At 47.7% G+C, this 16634-nt stretch overlaps 1 long non-coding RNA gene across 1 annotated transcript in view; it reads left to right on the top strand.

Annotated features, from left to right (window-relative positions):
* LOC141249101 (uncharacterized) overlaps positions 1-16280 on the top strand; it is a 42651-nt gene extending 26371 nt beyond the window's left edge. The window contains exon 3 of the long non-coding RNA XR_012312035.1: positions 16199-16280. This is a non-coding gene — a long non-coding RNA (uncharacterized lncRNA). The remainder of the gene's footprint in view (positions 1-16198) is intronic.
* The last annotated feature ends 354 nt before the right edge of the window (positions 16281-16634 follow it).

Here is a 16634-nt window from a genome sequence, read left to right as displayed (position 1 = left end):
ATGTTCCCCCCCCCCTCCCACTCCAGCCAGGGACAGACGCTGTCGTACCTGCACATCTATCTGGTGGGAGTACCGTTGTTCTGTCCCCCGGAAATGGGATGAGTGTAGTGCATGCAGCTAACTGAGCTCAGTCCCACACTCCATCCTTACCCGGGAGTGGAATACCACACCTCTGGTTTGAGGTGCAATACCCCTGTAGCAGCCGAGTCCTCGGGGTGCTACATTAGGCCCTATTTTTTTAAATGTAAACACTTCAGATTGAGTCTGCATCTCCTGGGTTGGCTGTAGTGGGACAGGTATGGGTCTGCATTAAACTACTTGTAGTCTGATGACATTAATGCCACTTTGGTGGTGTTAGGCCCTCATTTAGGGCAATGTGAACACTCCTGGTTAGGTCTCCATCTTCTGGGTTGGCTGTACTGGAAGAGGTGTGGGTCTTATTTACACTATTTCAACTGTAGTGAAATTGATTAGACATTGCCAGTGTCTGCCACTAATTTTTTGAACTGTGAAGAATTCTGATTGGGTCGCCATCCATTGGGTTGGCTGTAGTGGGACAGGTTTGGGTCATCATTAAACTACTTGTAGTCTGATGACATTGATACCACTTTGGTGGTGTTAGGCCCTCATTTAGGGCAATGTGAACACTCTTGATTAGGTCTCCATCTCCTGGGTTGGCTGTACTGGAAGAGGTGTGGGTCTTATTTACACAATTTCTACTGTAGTGAAATTCATGCCACTCTGCTGGCGTCTGCCACTAATTTTTTGAAATGTGGAGAATCATGATTGGGTCTCCATCTATTGGGTTGGCTGTAGAGGAACTGGTTTTGTTCTCCTTTGCAATACTTATACTCTAGTGAAATTGATGCCACTTCGGTGGTGTTAGGCCCTCATTTAGGGCAATGTGAACACTCCTGGTTAAGTCTCCATCTCTTGGGTTGTCTATACTGGAAAAGATGTGGGTCTAATTTACACTATTTCTACTGTAGTGAAATTGACTACACTTTGCTGGCATCTGCCGCTAATTTTTGGAAATGTGGGGGATCCTGAATGGGTCTCCATCCATTGGGCTGACTGTAGTGGAAGAGGTTTTGGTCTCCATGCATTTCTATAGTTATACTGTAGTGAAATTGAGCATTTAGTGCAGATATTGTTCTCCACAACCGGGTACGCAAACGTAATAAACTCTAAATTGATTTTCAATAAACAACCATCAGCCGCCCCATCAGACACCTCAACTGCTTCTTCCGCCACCTCTGGTACCTTGCCAAGTTGTGTCACACAGGTGTCCGACAGAACCAGCTGTATACCCACTGCAGTTAGGCTGAGTGACAGCCCGTCAGCTGTAAGTGATGCGGACATGCCTGGTGTGTTTGTGTCTGCGTTAAATTACTTGTAGTGTGATGACATTGATGCCACTTCGGTGGTGTTATGCCCTCATTTAGGGCAATGTGAACAGTCCTGGTTAGGTCTCCATCTCCTGGGTTGACTGTACTGGAAGAGGTGTGGGTCTTATTTACACTATTTGTACAGTAGTGAAATTGATGCCACTTTGCTAATGTCTGCCACTAATTTTTTTAAATGTGGGGAATCCTCATTGGGTGGCTGTAGTGGAACCTTCCTGTTCTGCAGTCTAAGTTGTGTAAGGTTACGTACCTGTCCTTGCTGCACTCCTGATACAGACTCTGCCTGCTGCACTCCTGATACAGACTCTGCCTGCTGCGCCATCTAGTCTGTTCTACTGGGTCCAACTGCTGCGCGTCCGTTGGTCTGTCCTGGAGTGGCACCTGGCGTTCATCGGGAGCCAAGTCTAACCTCACCATCAGAGGCTTTAGTGAACAGTCCCGTGCTCGCTTAGTCACGCCGCTCCAGGCTCTCCGGGGTCCGTGGCACAGTGGTTCCACAAACCACATCCATGACAGTGCGCCCTCGCAGGCAGGGTCCTCTCTTCTGTTGTACCAGTCGGTGACCCCTTTTGACATGTAAAGCGCAACTGAATAAATGTCGCTGTCGCAGTACTAATAATTATAGAAAGTATAGATTGGGAAGGGTATAAAGAAAGGGAAAGATGTGTGAATAAACTTTAGCTTTTATTAGTATAATTAAAAAAACTCTTGTTTTAAAAAAATTATTTATGAATGAATATTCATACATCAAATGATGTATATAGGGCTACTGCTGTATCATTTTAAGCAGTTCTAGCCCACAAGTTACTTATTTCAAATGTGAGGACACAGAAATAAATTATCCACAGCCGATGTCCCTATAATTATTGGCTGGGTATTATAAGTTGTGTGTCCCAAGTATCCCAACACTCTCTGTCAAATAGTTTGATTATTATAAATTCCATACATAAGATGCCGTAAAAATGTGAGAGATAATAATTAGTTCTCCCCTAGTGAGCCTCTTATAGCTTCTTATATTCTCTGCGCTGTTAGTGAGTTATTAACAGTATTCATAAAGAGATAAAATATTATGCTTGTGCGATCTCACTGCTATAGATGACATTAAAGAAACAGCTATATGGCTGAACTTACATCTATGAGCCAAGCACTAATCTAATGTGGGTAATATATATGTGACACCCCAGGGGTCTGGTTGCCACAGTGATAGAGATATTACGTCTGAGAGCAGGTGGGAGGTCTCTTGGTCAGGAATCCTATGCATGCCACACCTCCTGCCCAGTCCTGGGAGGGGAAGAACTTCCCCTATATAAACCTAGGGCTGAGGCAGGGTTAGTGAGTAGAGAAGAAGTAGAGACAGAGAAAAGAAGCAAATATAGGAACAGAACATCAGGAGCTCTGTGGGAGCAGTGTTACAAGGAGTCAGGGGCTGGCAGCTGCAGAGCTCGCCCTGACTGAGAAGATTTCTTACCGGACCCGGAGTCCGAGGCTGTGGGGACTAACTCCTACCCAGCAGCAGAATCCGTCAGGCAGGGGATTCCAGGTCCTCTGGCCAAGAAACCCGAAGGCACGGTCACACGCACGGGACCAGCACCGCCGTCGTGGAGCGGAAGCTACTAGAAGGCCCCGAGTCACCGGCCATACGGGTGAGCACCACACGGTACACTGAGGGACGTGGGCTACTTATACCCGCCTCTAGCAAGGTAGCCAGAAGAGTACAGTTAGTTTGGGAGGCCTACAACTCCGCCTGGCCAGGGGAGATCCCATCTGCTCAAGGACTGACCAGGCCCCAATCGCTAGCCAGTACTCCGGGAGGGTCTATCTTTGTCACCAGTAAAGACCCTGAACTACACCGTACCGTCTCCGAGTGGTTCCTGCTACCCCCATCATCCACGTCGGCTGCCCTGAGGCCATACCCCTCCCGTTGGGGGTTATACTATCACGCTGCACAATCCTACCACCGGCCTCAGCGGTCTGCCCTGCAGCAGCAGCTCCTTAGCTGTACTCGACGGGTGGCGTAGTCGTCCAACATCTACCGCTGATACATCGCCGCTCAGTTTGACTCCCTGGGCACGGACCGGGTCACCGCCACGAGACTACAACCCTCAACAGATCCGGCTCCGGGTAAGCTCCTGCGTGCGCAACGCAGCGCGACACAGGCCCAGGGGCGCGTCAACTTTTGGCATAGTCGGCAGGATCTCGTGCCCGCAACCACCGGGTACTGCGTGCCTGAAAAAGACTGTTCAAACTTACCTGTGGTGAAGATTCCCGCCATCCGGCGCCATCTTCAGCCTTCTTCCCGCCATCGGTGAAGATTCCCGCCATCCGGCGCCATTTCCAGCCTTCTTCCCGCCTTCCGTGGAGTTTTCCCGCCGTTGGACGCCATCTTGAAGACATCGCGCGGGAAGAAGAGGGGCGTGGACTCCGAAAGCGCGCGAGAACTGAAGCCCCGCCTCACGTCCGGACGTCGCGTAAGGTCCTGGAAGGAGCCCAGCAGACGCCGACGTCACAGGAGCGCGACGGAAGGTCCTCAACCCTGACGATCTACTGCGGAGCCGCGGCCTACGGAAGAGGATCATCGCAAGGTAGGCCACGGTCCACTAGGGGGGAGGAGGATGTCGGATACGGAGGAGAGCTTCACTGCCTCAACCCCCGCCAGCGCCACCGCTGCTGCAGTCATGCCTTTCACCATGCCCTATATCCCGGGAGCGGCCTGGCTACCCCAGTACTCAGGGGAGTCACATACCCTGCATGACTTTAGAGAAAAGCTGGATAGCCTCTTCCAGGTGTACCCCCTCACAGAAGAGCAAAAAGTGAGCATCCTGGTGGCCCAATTAACTGGGGCAGCCCGAAGGGAGGTAAAGTCCTGGCCACCTGGGGGGAGGACTGTCGCAGGGATACTAACCCGGCTGAGGGACACCTTTGATACCCGCACCTCAGCCGAGATCAAGCTTAGATTCTACGGGTGCAAACAGCGGGCACATGAGAGTATAAGGGACTATGCCCTGAACCTACAAGAGGCCCTGAGAGCCATTAAGCAGACCGACCCTGACGGCGTGGGAGACGAGGACAGGCTGTTGACTGAACAATTTATAGAGGGTTTATATTGCAATGCCCACCGAACCCAGTTGCGGGCAATGGCCTTACAGGACCCTCATCTGGGATTTGCACAGTTCAAGGACAGAGCCATCCGGGTGCTTCGAGAACCGGCACCAAGTGGCGTTGTGACCCCCAGACGCCCCACTACCACTTACCACCAGGAGGCGGCGCCCTTGTCGGCAGGGCCTGTGGGAGCTGATGCGCAGGCTTTGAACAATGACCCGGCTCCAGACCTGCACCATCAGGTCCAAGAGCTAGCTAAAAGCGTTGCTGCGCTAACCCGAACTGTGCAGTCTTTACAGGTTTCCACTCCAGGGAAGATCCAGCTGGCATCCGGACCGGAGGACATCCCGTGGCGTCGACCAAGGAGGACCCCACCGGCCAGAGGAAGACCCAGCGACCGATACAACGAGGACGGACGACCCATCTGCCGCCGCTGCAATCAACCCGGACATATGGCAAGGTACTGTCCTTTAAACTGGCACAACCTGGGGTAGAGGGCCAACCCCCAGGAAAAAGATCATCAGGCCCATCGAACTGGCGCGACAAATATGTGGGAGGACGTCCAGTCTTGCCTGTGGTACTGGATGGCATTCCTATGAGTGCCCTACTGGACACCGGGTCACAGGTCACCACCATCCCGTACGTGCTCTTCAAGCAGTACTGGAATGACTCGGATATTACCCGCTACCCTGACGACGACTTGAGTATCATCGCCAGCAATGGTCAGCCCGTGCCACAGATTGGATTTAAAGAGGTGACCATTAAAATTGGTAGAGTTGAACTGGCAGCACAGGGACTGATCATTGTAGACATTGACAAACACGAGAGTCACCCAAAGATAACTCTAGGAACTAATGTAATTGAAAATTGTCTTGCAGAGGTGATTTTCCTTTTACAGCAGGTTGCCAAGAACGCCAGCTCCGGCGAGCAGCGCGTGCTCCAAAAAGAGATCCGGGCACTGATGCGACGGCAACAGGTGGAACTCTCCGGCGGTGAGATTGGTAGCGTGAGAATGTGTGACCCTTTCCCTATTGCCATGCCCCCAAAAAGTGAAATGATGATTTGGTGCCGGGCAGCTATTGGTCTGAGAGGTAGAGATTACCAGGCAATGGTAGAACCAGTTTACTCAGACAGTAGGCCCACCATCTTGACAGCACGGGGGGTGGTTAATGTACGCCATGGGAGGGTGCCCGTTCGCATAATCAATATATCGGGAAGAGGGAAGTGTACCTGCCCCGGTATGCCACGCTAGCCAAATTATATACCATTAACCAAAATGCTATACAATCTGTGGAACCCTTGCCTCCATCTCACCCGGAGGAAGGTAACGGCTCTAAGAAAACAATGGAGGACTGGTGTCAGCAACTACATTTGGGTACTGACTCCACTCCCTCACACCAGAAACAGGGAGTCTATCGGGTGGTTCAAGAGTACGAGAGAGTGTTTAGTAAACACCCGTTAGACTTCGGGCGAGTCAAGGGGGTAGAACACCACATCCCGGTAGGTTCCACCAACTGTACCCCGGCTTACCTAATGAGGGCGAGACCTGGTAAGTTACCTGTTGACCTGGAAATGGGAGTCCTGACACCCGATGACACCTCACCAGAAGCAGACTGGGACACAGAGAGGCAGCAGCAGTACCGGAAAGTACAGGAGAGCGTGGAGCGAAGTCTCTGTCAGGCTAGGGAAAGACAAGAGAAAACTTACAACCAGTATGCTCCCGCTGTTCCCCTGGTACCCGGAGAGCAGGTCTTGAAGAGGAAACGACGGCTCCACAAGTTGGACGACCAGTGGGAGAAGGACCCGTACACCGTACTGCCCTCAAGCCACGAGAACCCGAAAGTCTGTACCATCAGTAAAGACGGAGGGGAGACCATAGCCATTGTATCCCGGGATCACCTGAAGAAGTGTCCTGAACAGCTACGGAACCCTGAAGAGGAACAAGAAGACCATCGACCCGTAGAGGAAAGGGAAGATATGGTTAGTACTGTGCTCGGAGACTTCCCTCGGTCCTGGACTCAAGTCAATGGTGCAGTTGTGGTACTCGTCCTCACGTTCCTCCAACCAGCATCCCAAGTGCCTACGGAGCAACAGGTAGAGCTGGAAGAGCAGCCGGTCCAGGAGGCAGAAGACTCCACACAAGCAGAACGGGAGGATCAACCCTCTGCTTATAGTGAGCCTGCCGTACCCCTAGTGAGCCAAATAGCCGGTAGACAGCTGCCCAGTTTACCCTTGACAGCTCCTACACCCTGTAGTTCAGGGCTAGACAGTCAGCTCCGTAGGTCCACTAGGGCCACTAGAGGCCAGTTACCCGCACGTTGGAGGATTTGAAGTGTATAAATTGTTTTATTTGTGGTTACCTGTTTTTCTTGTTACTTGTAAATAATTATGTGTTTCTAGTTATTTTTAGGAGTCCTTGGTGGATTTACCGGGAATCCTTGTACAATTGGTCGGAGCGTAACCTAGGAATGGACTAAAGACTGTTAAGGACTCGGGGCAGGACAGACCCCTACCTGGTTACGTCTCCCTGTTTTGGTGAAATGGACACCTTGCTTTTCTTCAAAAACTGCACCCGGTTGCGGACACGCCGTGACCATCTTTATATGTTTTTCTTATTGTGCTATTATTGTTTATACCTTGTTATGTTTTTCTAAAAATATGTTTAGTCCCGGAGTACTAAATTTCACTAGGGGGGAATGTGACACCCCAGGGGTCTGGTTGCCACAGTGATAGAGATATTACGTCTGAGAGCAGGTGGGAGGTCTCTTGGTCAGGAATCCTATGCATGCCACACCTCCTGCACAGTCCTGGGAGGGGAAGAACTTCCCCTATATAAAACTGGGGCTGAGGCAGGGTTAGTGAGTAGAGAAGAAGTAGAGACAGAGAAAAGAAGCAAATATAGGAACAGAACATCAGGAGCTCTGTGGGAGCAGTGTTACAAGGAGTCAGGGGCTGGCAGCTGCAGAGCTCGCCCTGACTGAGAAGATTTCTTACCGGACCCGGAGTCCGAGGCTGTGGGGACTAACCCCTACCCAGCAGCAGAATCCGTCAGGCAGGGGATTCCAGGTCCTCTGGCCAAGAAACCCGAAGGCCCCGAGTCACCGGCCATACGGGTGAGCACCACACGGTACACTGAGGGACGTGGGCTACTTATACCCGCCTCTAGCAAGGTAGCCAGAAGAGTACAGTTAGTTTGGGAGGCCTACAACTCCGCCTGGCCAGGGGAGATCCCATCTGCTCAAGGACTGACCAGGCCCCAATCGCTAGCCAGTACTCCGGGAGGGTCTATCTTTGTCACCAGTAAAGACCCTGAACTACACCGTACCGTCTCCGAGTGGTTCCTGCTACCCCCATCATCCACGTCGGCTGCCCTGAGGCCATACCCCTCCCGTTGGGGGTTATACTATCACGCTGCACAATCCTACCACCGGCCTCAGCGGTCTGCCCTGCAGCAGCAGCTCCTTAGCTGTACTCAACGGGTGGCGTAGTCGTCCAACATCTACCGCTGATACATCGCCGCTCAGTTTGACTCCCTGGGCACGGACCGGGTCACCGCCACGAGACTACAACCCTCAACAGATCCGGCTCCGGGTAAGCTCCCGCGTGCGCAACGCAGCGCGACACAGGCCCAGGGGCGCGTCATATACAGTTAATGTAGCTGATCTACCAAGTCGTACCCATAAAGATAAGAGTGCTCATTTTCTCCCACAGCATATACATTCTGACTGTGTGCCAGTGGTCTGCTTACAGTCACTATTATTTATTGCAGAGATTAAACATGCAGTTAGCTGCCAGTGTGTATCATTAGCTTCACGTGGAGATCAAAGCACCTTATCTCCCCCACAGCATTCTCACTTAAGTTACGTGCAGGTGATCTGCACGCGGTCAATGCCGCTTTGTATATCAAGCCAGTAGAGTAAAAGTTATTTATTATAGAGATCGTGCAGTTAACTGCCAGTTTGTATCACTGGCTAAAGCATATGGAGAGCAAAGCAACTTATCTCCCCGACAGCGTTCTCATTCAAATCGCGTGCAGAAAAAGCCGGTAATCACAGCGAAACGCGCGTCAGGGACGTTTACTCTTATATTCTAAATGTGGTGACACACTCCAAGATCCATACAGCACTCTCTGTCATGCTATGTGCCATCGTTATCTCACTCTAATCCTTACTCTACCGGCTTAATATACAAAGCGGCATTGACCGCGTGCAGATCACCTGCACTTAACTTAAGTGAGAACGCTGTGGGGGAGATAAGGTGCTTTGATCTCCACGTGAAGCTAATGATACACACTGGCAGCTAACTGCATGTTTAATCTCTGCAATAAATAATAGTGACTGTAAGCAGACCACTGGCACACAGTCAGAATGTATATGCTGTGGGAGAAAATGAGCACTCTTATCTTTATGGGTACGACTTGGTAGATCAGCTACATTAACTGTATATATTACCCACATTAGATTAGTGCTTGGCTCATAGATGTAAGTTCAGCCATATAGCTGTTTCTTTAATGTCATCTATAGCAGTGAGATCGCACAAGCATAATATTTTATCTCTTTATGAATACTGTTAATAACTCACTAACAGCGCAGAGAATATAAGAAGCCATAAGAGGCTCACTAGGGGAGAACTAATTATTATCTCTCACATTTTTACGGCATCTTATGTATGGAATTTATAATAATCAAACTATTTGACAGAGAGTGTTGGGATACTTGGGACACACAACTTATAATACCCAGCCAATAATTATAGGGACATCGGCTGTGGATAATTTATTTCTGTGTCCTCACATTTGAAATAAGTAACTTGTGGGCTAGAACTGCTTAAAATGATACAGCAGTAGCCCTATATACATCATTTGATGTATGAATATTCATTCATAAATAATTTTTTTAAAACAAGAGTTTTTTTAATTATACTAATAAAGGCTAAATTTTATTCACACATCTTTCCCTTTCTTTATACCCTTCCCAATCTATACTAGCTATTTGTATCAGTGGTGACCACTAGTGTGAATTTTGTCCATTATTCTAATCAGTATTCTGTGTAATAATTATAGTACTTGTACTCTGGGTTAATTGATGGCACTTCCCTGGTGTCTACATCTAATTTGATGTGTTTTGGCAGCTTTTGGGCCCGTTTATAGGTGTTGTATATGCATTTTTTTGGTCCCACCATTTACTCATATGGGATTCGGAAATCGTCGACGAATATTCGATGAATAAATTCGGCAAATATCAATTTGTTTGGTGAACTTTTCCGAACAGAGCATTGAAATGTTCGCTCATGCCTAGTGGTGGCGATGGCAAAGTGACCGGAAGCATTATCTGCTATCCAACCAACAGCCTTTTCACACTGCTCTGTGTTAAATAGTGGTGTGCTGCGGTACCCTAGTAATTGGGACAGGAAGGTCGAGCAACAAGATGTTGGTGTTTGTTGTGGCACAATTTCAGCTTACCCACGGCCTCGGCCTTTGCATGCACCATCACCATCACGTTCAGTTCCCGTCCCTTGCCACGCGCCTTGCCCATTTTAAATGGAGGACACTATTTTCCACGTTCACTAGAAATGGCTGGATTTGAACCGCAGTTATATGTGATACGTCTGACAGACAACCACTGCTTTAAATAGCTGGCCTGTAGTTTACTAATACTATTCTTCACAGCAACCTCGGGTGAATAGCTTCACTGACACACTGCAACAAAATGGAAATGGAGGCCAATATTTTCCACGTTCACTTCAAATTTCTGGATTTTTATCGCTGTAATATGGAAAAGATCTGGCTGTATTCTGCAGTGCTACAAGCAAATGGAGCAGAAAAACGGTGTACTCTGGATTGCTTTTTAAGCAAATAATCTGGATTATGATAAAAAAAAAAAATTAGCCCTGGCCCCAGATATCTGGGGCTCGGTCTACAAATATCTGTAACAGCAGCAGCAGCAGACAGAACGTGTAATGGACTCTCTTGCTGTGAAATACTTTTACTAACTATAAACAAGCAAATCTCTCCCTAGCTCAGCAGCAGCTCTCTCTACTCTGCCTACGGGGTAGACTGTGACGAGCATAGCGGCGTCAGATCTTATATAGACCTGATGAAGCTGTGCGGCCAGCCAATCACTGTAATGCCACAACCAACATGCATGTTCATTGGCTCTATAAAGAGCGCCAAACATGCAGGGCGGGGACCCGAGCTCCCGTCTGAGCAACCCGGAAATACTTGCCGAGCGCGGAGCTTGTCGAGCACAGTAATGCTACTCTCGTCCGAGAGTATCGAGTAGTGGCGGGCACGTTCACTCATCACTAGTCTTTGGTCCTGTATGGTCTGCAGTCTGATGATGGCTGGTAACAACATCTCCTAGTAACTCCTTACCATTGTTAAGGACATACTGGAAATTGTAGGTGCATGCAATACAATTGCAAATGGGGCGGACCTGACATTAGAATTGATCACTGTAGCAAGCTAGGTATTGTATTCATGTACTGATGGTGATTCTGGTGCTGCAGTAAGGGCCAGGTCTCTGACCCTGGTCAATGCCTGCAGCAAATTTAAGTGCAGCTTTTGAAGTACATAGCAGAAATATATCAGAAATCTCCCATAAGCTACCAAAAGGTATTATTCACTGATCTGCTTATGATAAATCTGTCAAGTATCAACAGCTCCCTTGATTCACAAGATTTCAAGTTTGTTATTTAATTATGAACCATGCTTCATGGTTGGGACACTGTTCTTGGGGTTGTACTCATCCTTCTTCTTCCTCCAAACACGGCAAGTTATATTTTGGTTTCATCCGACCACATGACCTTCTCCGATGCCTCCTCTGGACTATCCAGATGGTCATTGGCAAACTTCAAACAGGCCTGGACATGTGCTGGCATGAGCAGGAGGACCTTGCAATCCCCGCAGGTTTTTATTCCATGACGGCAAAGTGTGTTACTAACGGTAATTTTTGAGACTGTGGTCCCAGCTCTCTTCAGGTCATTGATCAGGTCCTCCCGTGTAGTTCTGGGCTGATTCCTGAACACTCTCAGAATCATCCTTACCCCACGAGGTGAGATCTTGCATGGAGCCACAGACTGAGGAAAATTGACAGTTATCTTGTGTTTCTTGCCTAATAATTGTGCCCACAGTTGTTGCCTTCTCACCAAGCTTCTTGCGTATTGTCTTATAGCTTATCCCAGCCTTATGCAGGTCTACAATTTTGTCCCTGGTGTCCTTAGACAGCTCTTTGGTCTTGGCTATGGTGGAGAGGTAGAAGTGTGATTGATTGAGTGTGTGGACAGGTGTCTAATATACAGGTAACAAGTTCAAACAGGTGCAATTAATGCAGGTAATGAGTGCAGAGTAGGAGGGCTTCTTAAAGAAAAACTAACAGGTCTGTGAGAGCCAGACTTCCTGCTGGTTGGTAGATGATCAAATACTTACTGTATTTCATGCAATGAAATGCAATTTAATTATTTAAAAATCAAACAATGTGATTTTCTGTTTCTTATTTTTAGATTTTGTCTCTCACACATGAAGTGTACCTACGATAAAAATTACCTCTCCATTCTTATTAGGTGAAAAAACTAAATCGGCAATGTATCAAATTCTTATTTTCCTCACTGTATATGTTTTAACTTCTGCTTTCTCTAAACTCTCTCGCCCTTTTACAGATTCTGCGCACTCTGTCCACATCAGCCCCTCCTTTCTCCCCTCTCCCATGTACAGCACTGAGGCTATATCTACATTTCTCAATCACTCCAAACCATCCACTGCAACCATACTCCACACAAAAAGCTCAGACAAATCACTGAAACATCTGCGACATCTTCCTTAACCCTGGTCCTATTCCAAAAGTATTTATAAATCTCTTCCTGCTGCATATAAAAACCCTGCCAATCTTATCACCATTCAGTGCAGCCTTTTCTTGTCTCCTTTAATTTTTCCCTCTGGAACTCATTTTCAGCGTGCAACCATCTCTTCTACATCCAAGATTTCTTCATTTCCAATTACTTAAACCTTCTGGCTCTCACTTAAACCTAGATCGAGCAGTTTGACACCACTGCTGCTGCTGCTCTATCATATGGTCAGCTACAATTCTCACATATTCTCAGACCTGAGAACAGACAAGCTGAAGGTTTTGGTCTGTTCCTTTCATCACAATGTGCTTTTCATGTTATCCCCTTGGTTTCCTCACTTATGTTTCTTTCCTTTGAAATCCACACTGTTAGACTCTTTAAATCCTGGTCCCAGCAAGTGGCAGTTGTGTATCACACTCCGGGCTCCTCCTATCAGTTTCTGGATCACTTTACCACTTGGATTCCACACTTTCTATCCTGTGACATTCCCAACCTCATCATGGGGAACTTTAACATCCCCATTGATGAGCCGCTCTCCCCATCTGCCACTCATCTACTTTCTTTAAACTCTTCCTTCACCGTTTCACCTTGGCCCACACCTTGCGTGATATAATCGCCGGCCGAGCACATTTTGAAAAGGAAAAAAAAAAAACTGAAACTTTGATTTTTTTTTCTCTGTGTGTTTTTGGGAGTGGACCTTTTTATTTTCCTTTCTCCCTAGGTATGGGTTCAGTTGCAGAGCTTGCAGATCAGTTGCACAGGCTGTCTCTGGAGGTGAATGATCTCTGCTGTGAGGTTCAGCAGCAGCATCAGCCGCTACAGGTCACCAATATTGGGGTCTCTACATGTAGGTCTGTCCAGCCTGAACCCATGGTTGCCCTCTCGGACAGGTTTTCAGGAGGTAGGGACAAGTTTTTCGTATTCAAGGAGGCCTGCAAACTGTATTATAAACTTCGTCCTTACTCCTCTGAAAATGAGGAGCAACAGGTTGGAATTGTGATCTCTGTACTGCCGGGAGATCCTCAGTCATGGGCGTTTTCTTTACCACAGGATTCGGTTTGTCTCCAGTCTGTGGAGGAGTTTTTCTGGGCTCTGGCCCTCATCTATGATGACCCTGACCAAGTCGCCTTGGCTGAGCGTAGGCTACGTCGCCTTCTGCAGGGAAATCGCTCAGTGGAGACATATAGTTCACAATTCCGTAGATGGGCAACAGATTCCAAATGGAATGACTCAGCCCTTAGAAGTCAATTTTGTGAGGGGCTTACTGAAAGGTTGAAAGATGCCTTGGCAGTATATGAAACCCCTCAGTCCTTGGAGGCTGCCATGTCATTGGCCATACGTCTTGATAGACGCCTTCGGGATAGATGGGTGAGACCACCTTCTCCGGGGCCTTGTCGGGGTTGTGTACCTCTGCCGGGGGAGGGGTATGGGAGTGAACCAGTACTGGGGGAGGTGGAGGGACCCATGCAGTCAGGGGGTGTGTCCGCAACATACATCACCCCGAAGATTCACAAAAAAAAGGCGTATGTTTTTTCTGTGGGAAAATGGGACATTTTGTTGGGACCTGTCCTTCAATTCCTAAACAAAAGGAGACTCAATTAACTCTTGGTAGTCTGGAGTTGGATAAACAAGGGGTGCATTTGTTGCCAACTTGCAGATACCGCTTTGTCCTGACAGAAGATGTGGTGCTAGAGAGCAAAATTGAGAAAAATTCTGTGTTTGTTGACAGTGGAGCTGGAGTCAGCATGGTTGATGCTGAGTTTGTGAAAACTCATGGTCTTGCTTGCTGTGCTTTAGCTGAACCTATTTCCATCTTTGCCATTGACTCGGCACCACTTGCACATAAAACATTTACTCAGATTGTACATAATGTAAAACTGAGAGTGGGGTCAGTTCATTGTGAAATCATCCCTTGCTATGTCCTGGACAATCTTCCCATACCGATTGGGTATTTCTTGGCTTGTTAAACATAATCCGTTGGTGGATTGGCAAACCAGGGAGATTATTGAATGGGAAGATTACTGCCATGAGAACTGTTTAGATATTTCCCTTGCTACTGTCTTTACGGAAATATTACTAGCTTTTCTGTCTGGTTTTGAGGACATTTTTTGAGAGGGGGAGTCAGGATTTTCTTCCTCGTTGTGCTCATGACTGTCCTATTAGCCTGACCCCAGGAGCTAAACTACCGAAGTCCAGACTGTATAATCTTTCTGAGAGACAAGCCATGAAGGATTTCATTGCGGAAAGTCTGAAGAAGGGACATATCAGACCATCATCTTTGCCCGTGGCGGCAGGGTTCTTCTTTGTTAAAAAAAAGATGGCGGTCTATTCCCTGTTTAGATTTCCGGGAATTAAGTCAAATTACTATCCGTGATTCATACTCTCTTCCTCTGATTCCTGGTTTGTTCAGCCAGGTTGTAGGAGCTAAGCTATTCTCCAAGTTGGATTTAAGGGTAGCCTACAATCTGGTTAGAATCTGAGAAGGGGACGAATGGAAAAAAGCGTTCAATACCCCGGAAAGTCATTTAGAGAGTCTGGTTATGCCTTTTGGTTTGACCAATGCACCTGTGGTATTCCAGCATTTCATAAATGATATTTTCCATAATTTGGTGGGGTGGTTTGTGGTGGTCTATCTGGATGATATTTTGGTTTACTCACCTGATTTTGAGACTCATCGGGGGCATGTTAAGCAGGTGCTCCAGATATTAAGAGATAACAAACGTTATGCTAAACTGGAAAAATGTGCTTTCGCTGTTCAGGAGGTGCAGTTTTTGGGGTACTTGTTGTCATCTTCGGGTTTTCAGATGGATCCGGAGAAGATCTGTGGAGTCCTTGATTGGGAGCGTCCCAAGAACCTGAAGGCTCTACAACGTTTTCTGGGCTTTACTAATTTTTACCAGAAATTCATCCAAAATTACTCAGTAATTGTGAGACCCCTTACTGACATGACTAAGAAGGATTCTGATTTTTCCAAATGGTTGGATGCCTCCCTCCTGGCTTTTTCTTCTTTAAAGAATAATTTTGCCACTGCACATATACTCAGTCAATCCGATGTTTCTCAACCCTTTATTGTGGAGGTTGATGCGTCGGATGTCGAGGTTGGGGCTGTGTTGTCTCAGGGTCCATCCCCTGGTAAATGGTGTCCATGCGCTTTCTTTTCTAAAAAATGTCTTTGGCTGAGTGAAATTAAGACGTGCCTAATAGGGAACTTTGGCGATCAAATTGGCGTTCGAGTAATGGCGACACTGGTTGGAGGGGGCTGTCCATTCTATTACTGTTATTACTGACCATAAGAACCTCACAAATCTCCAGTCAGCTAAACGTCTCAACCCTAGGCAAGCTAGATGGTCCCTGTTTTTTACTTGGTTCAATTTTGTTGTCACTTTCGTCCAGGGGTCAAAAATGTCAAGGCTGATGCTTTGTCCCGGAGCTTCCCTGGTGGCGGTGACCATGAGAACCCTGCCCCGATATTACAGAAAGGGGTAGTCATTTCAGCACTGTAATCTGAACTGGAGGGTGAGGTGTTGGAGGCTCAGGGGGACGCCTCTGCCTCCTGCCCTTCAGGAAGGTTATTTGTCTGTTGACAGACATGCTCTACATGCAGTGACAACACCACTTTTTTGAGCCCCGAGCCTCAACCCAGATAACCTTGATAAAGGCAAATAGCCGAAACGTTGGATGGATTGCACTGTTTTCCATTTTTTGGGTCTCTCTGAATAAAATTTTCTTTTTTGACATTATACTAGTAATCTCTTTTTGTGCCGAGAGTATCTAATATATATACGTTACTTTTCCCTCTGAGCACAATCTATTGTCCGTGCGAATCCATTTTGTCTTTACTCTCTCCTTAGCCGTCACAGCGCAGAGCAGTAAGACGCCGTCGACACTGAGGAATCCAGAGGAGAGCAGCGGCAGCAGGTGTGGAAAAGTGAGGTGAGCATTTGATTTATTTATTTTTTTATGCATGTATGGGGGCATTTTATTGGGGGGGGGGACAAGTGACATCCTGCATGGGGCATTATATGGGGGGAGAGGTGACATCCTGCATGGGGCATTATATGGGGGGGAAGTGACATCCTGCATGGGGCATTATATGGGGGGAGAGGTGACATCCTGCATGGGGCATTATATGGGGGGAGAGGTGACATCCTGCATAGGGCATTATATGGGGGGAGAGGTGACATCCTGCATGGGGCATTATATGGGGGGGAGGTGACATCCTGCATGGGGCATTATATGGGGGGGTGACATCCTGCATGGGGCATTATATGGGGGGAGAGGTGACAT

Source organism: Phyllobates terribilis, unplaced genomic scaffold (genome assembly GCF_046119375.1).
Source record: "Phyllobates terribilis strain yellow unplaced genomic scaffold, ASM4611937v1 Scaffold_2__4_contigs__length_985480577, whole genome shotgun sequence".
Taxonomy (NCBI): Eukaryota; Metazoa; Chordata; class Amphibia; order Anura; family Dendrobatidae; genus Phyllobates; species Phyllobates terribilis.
This window is presented reverse-complemented; position numbering and strand designations above follow the sequence as displayed.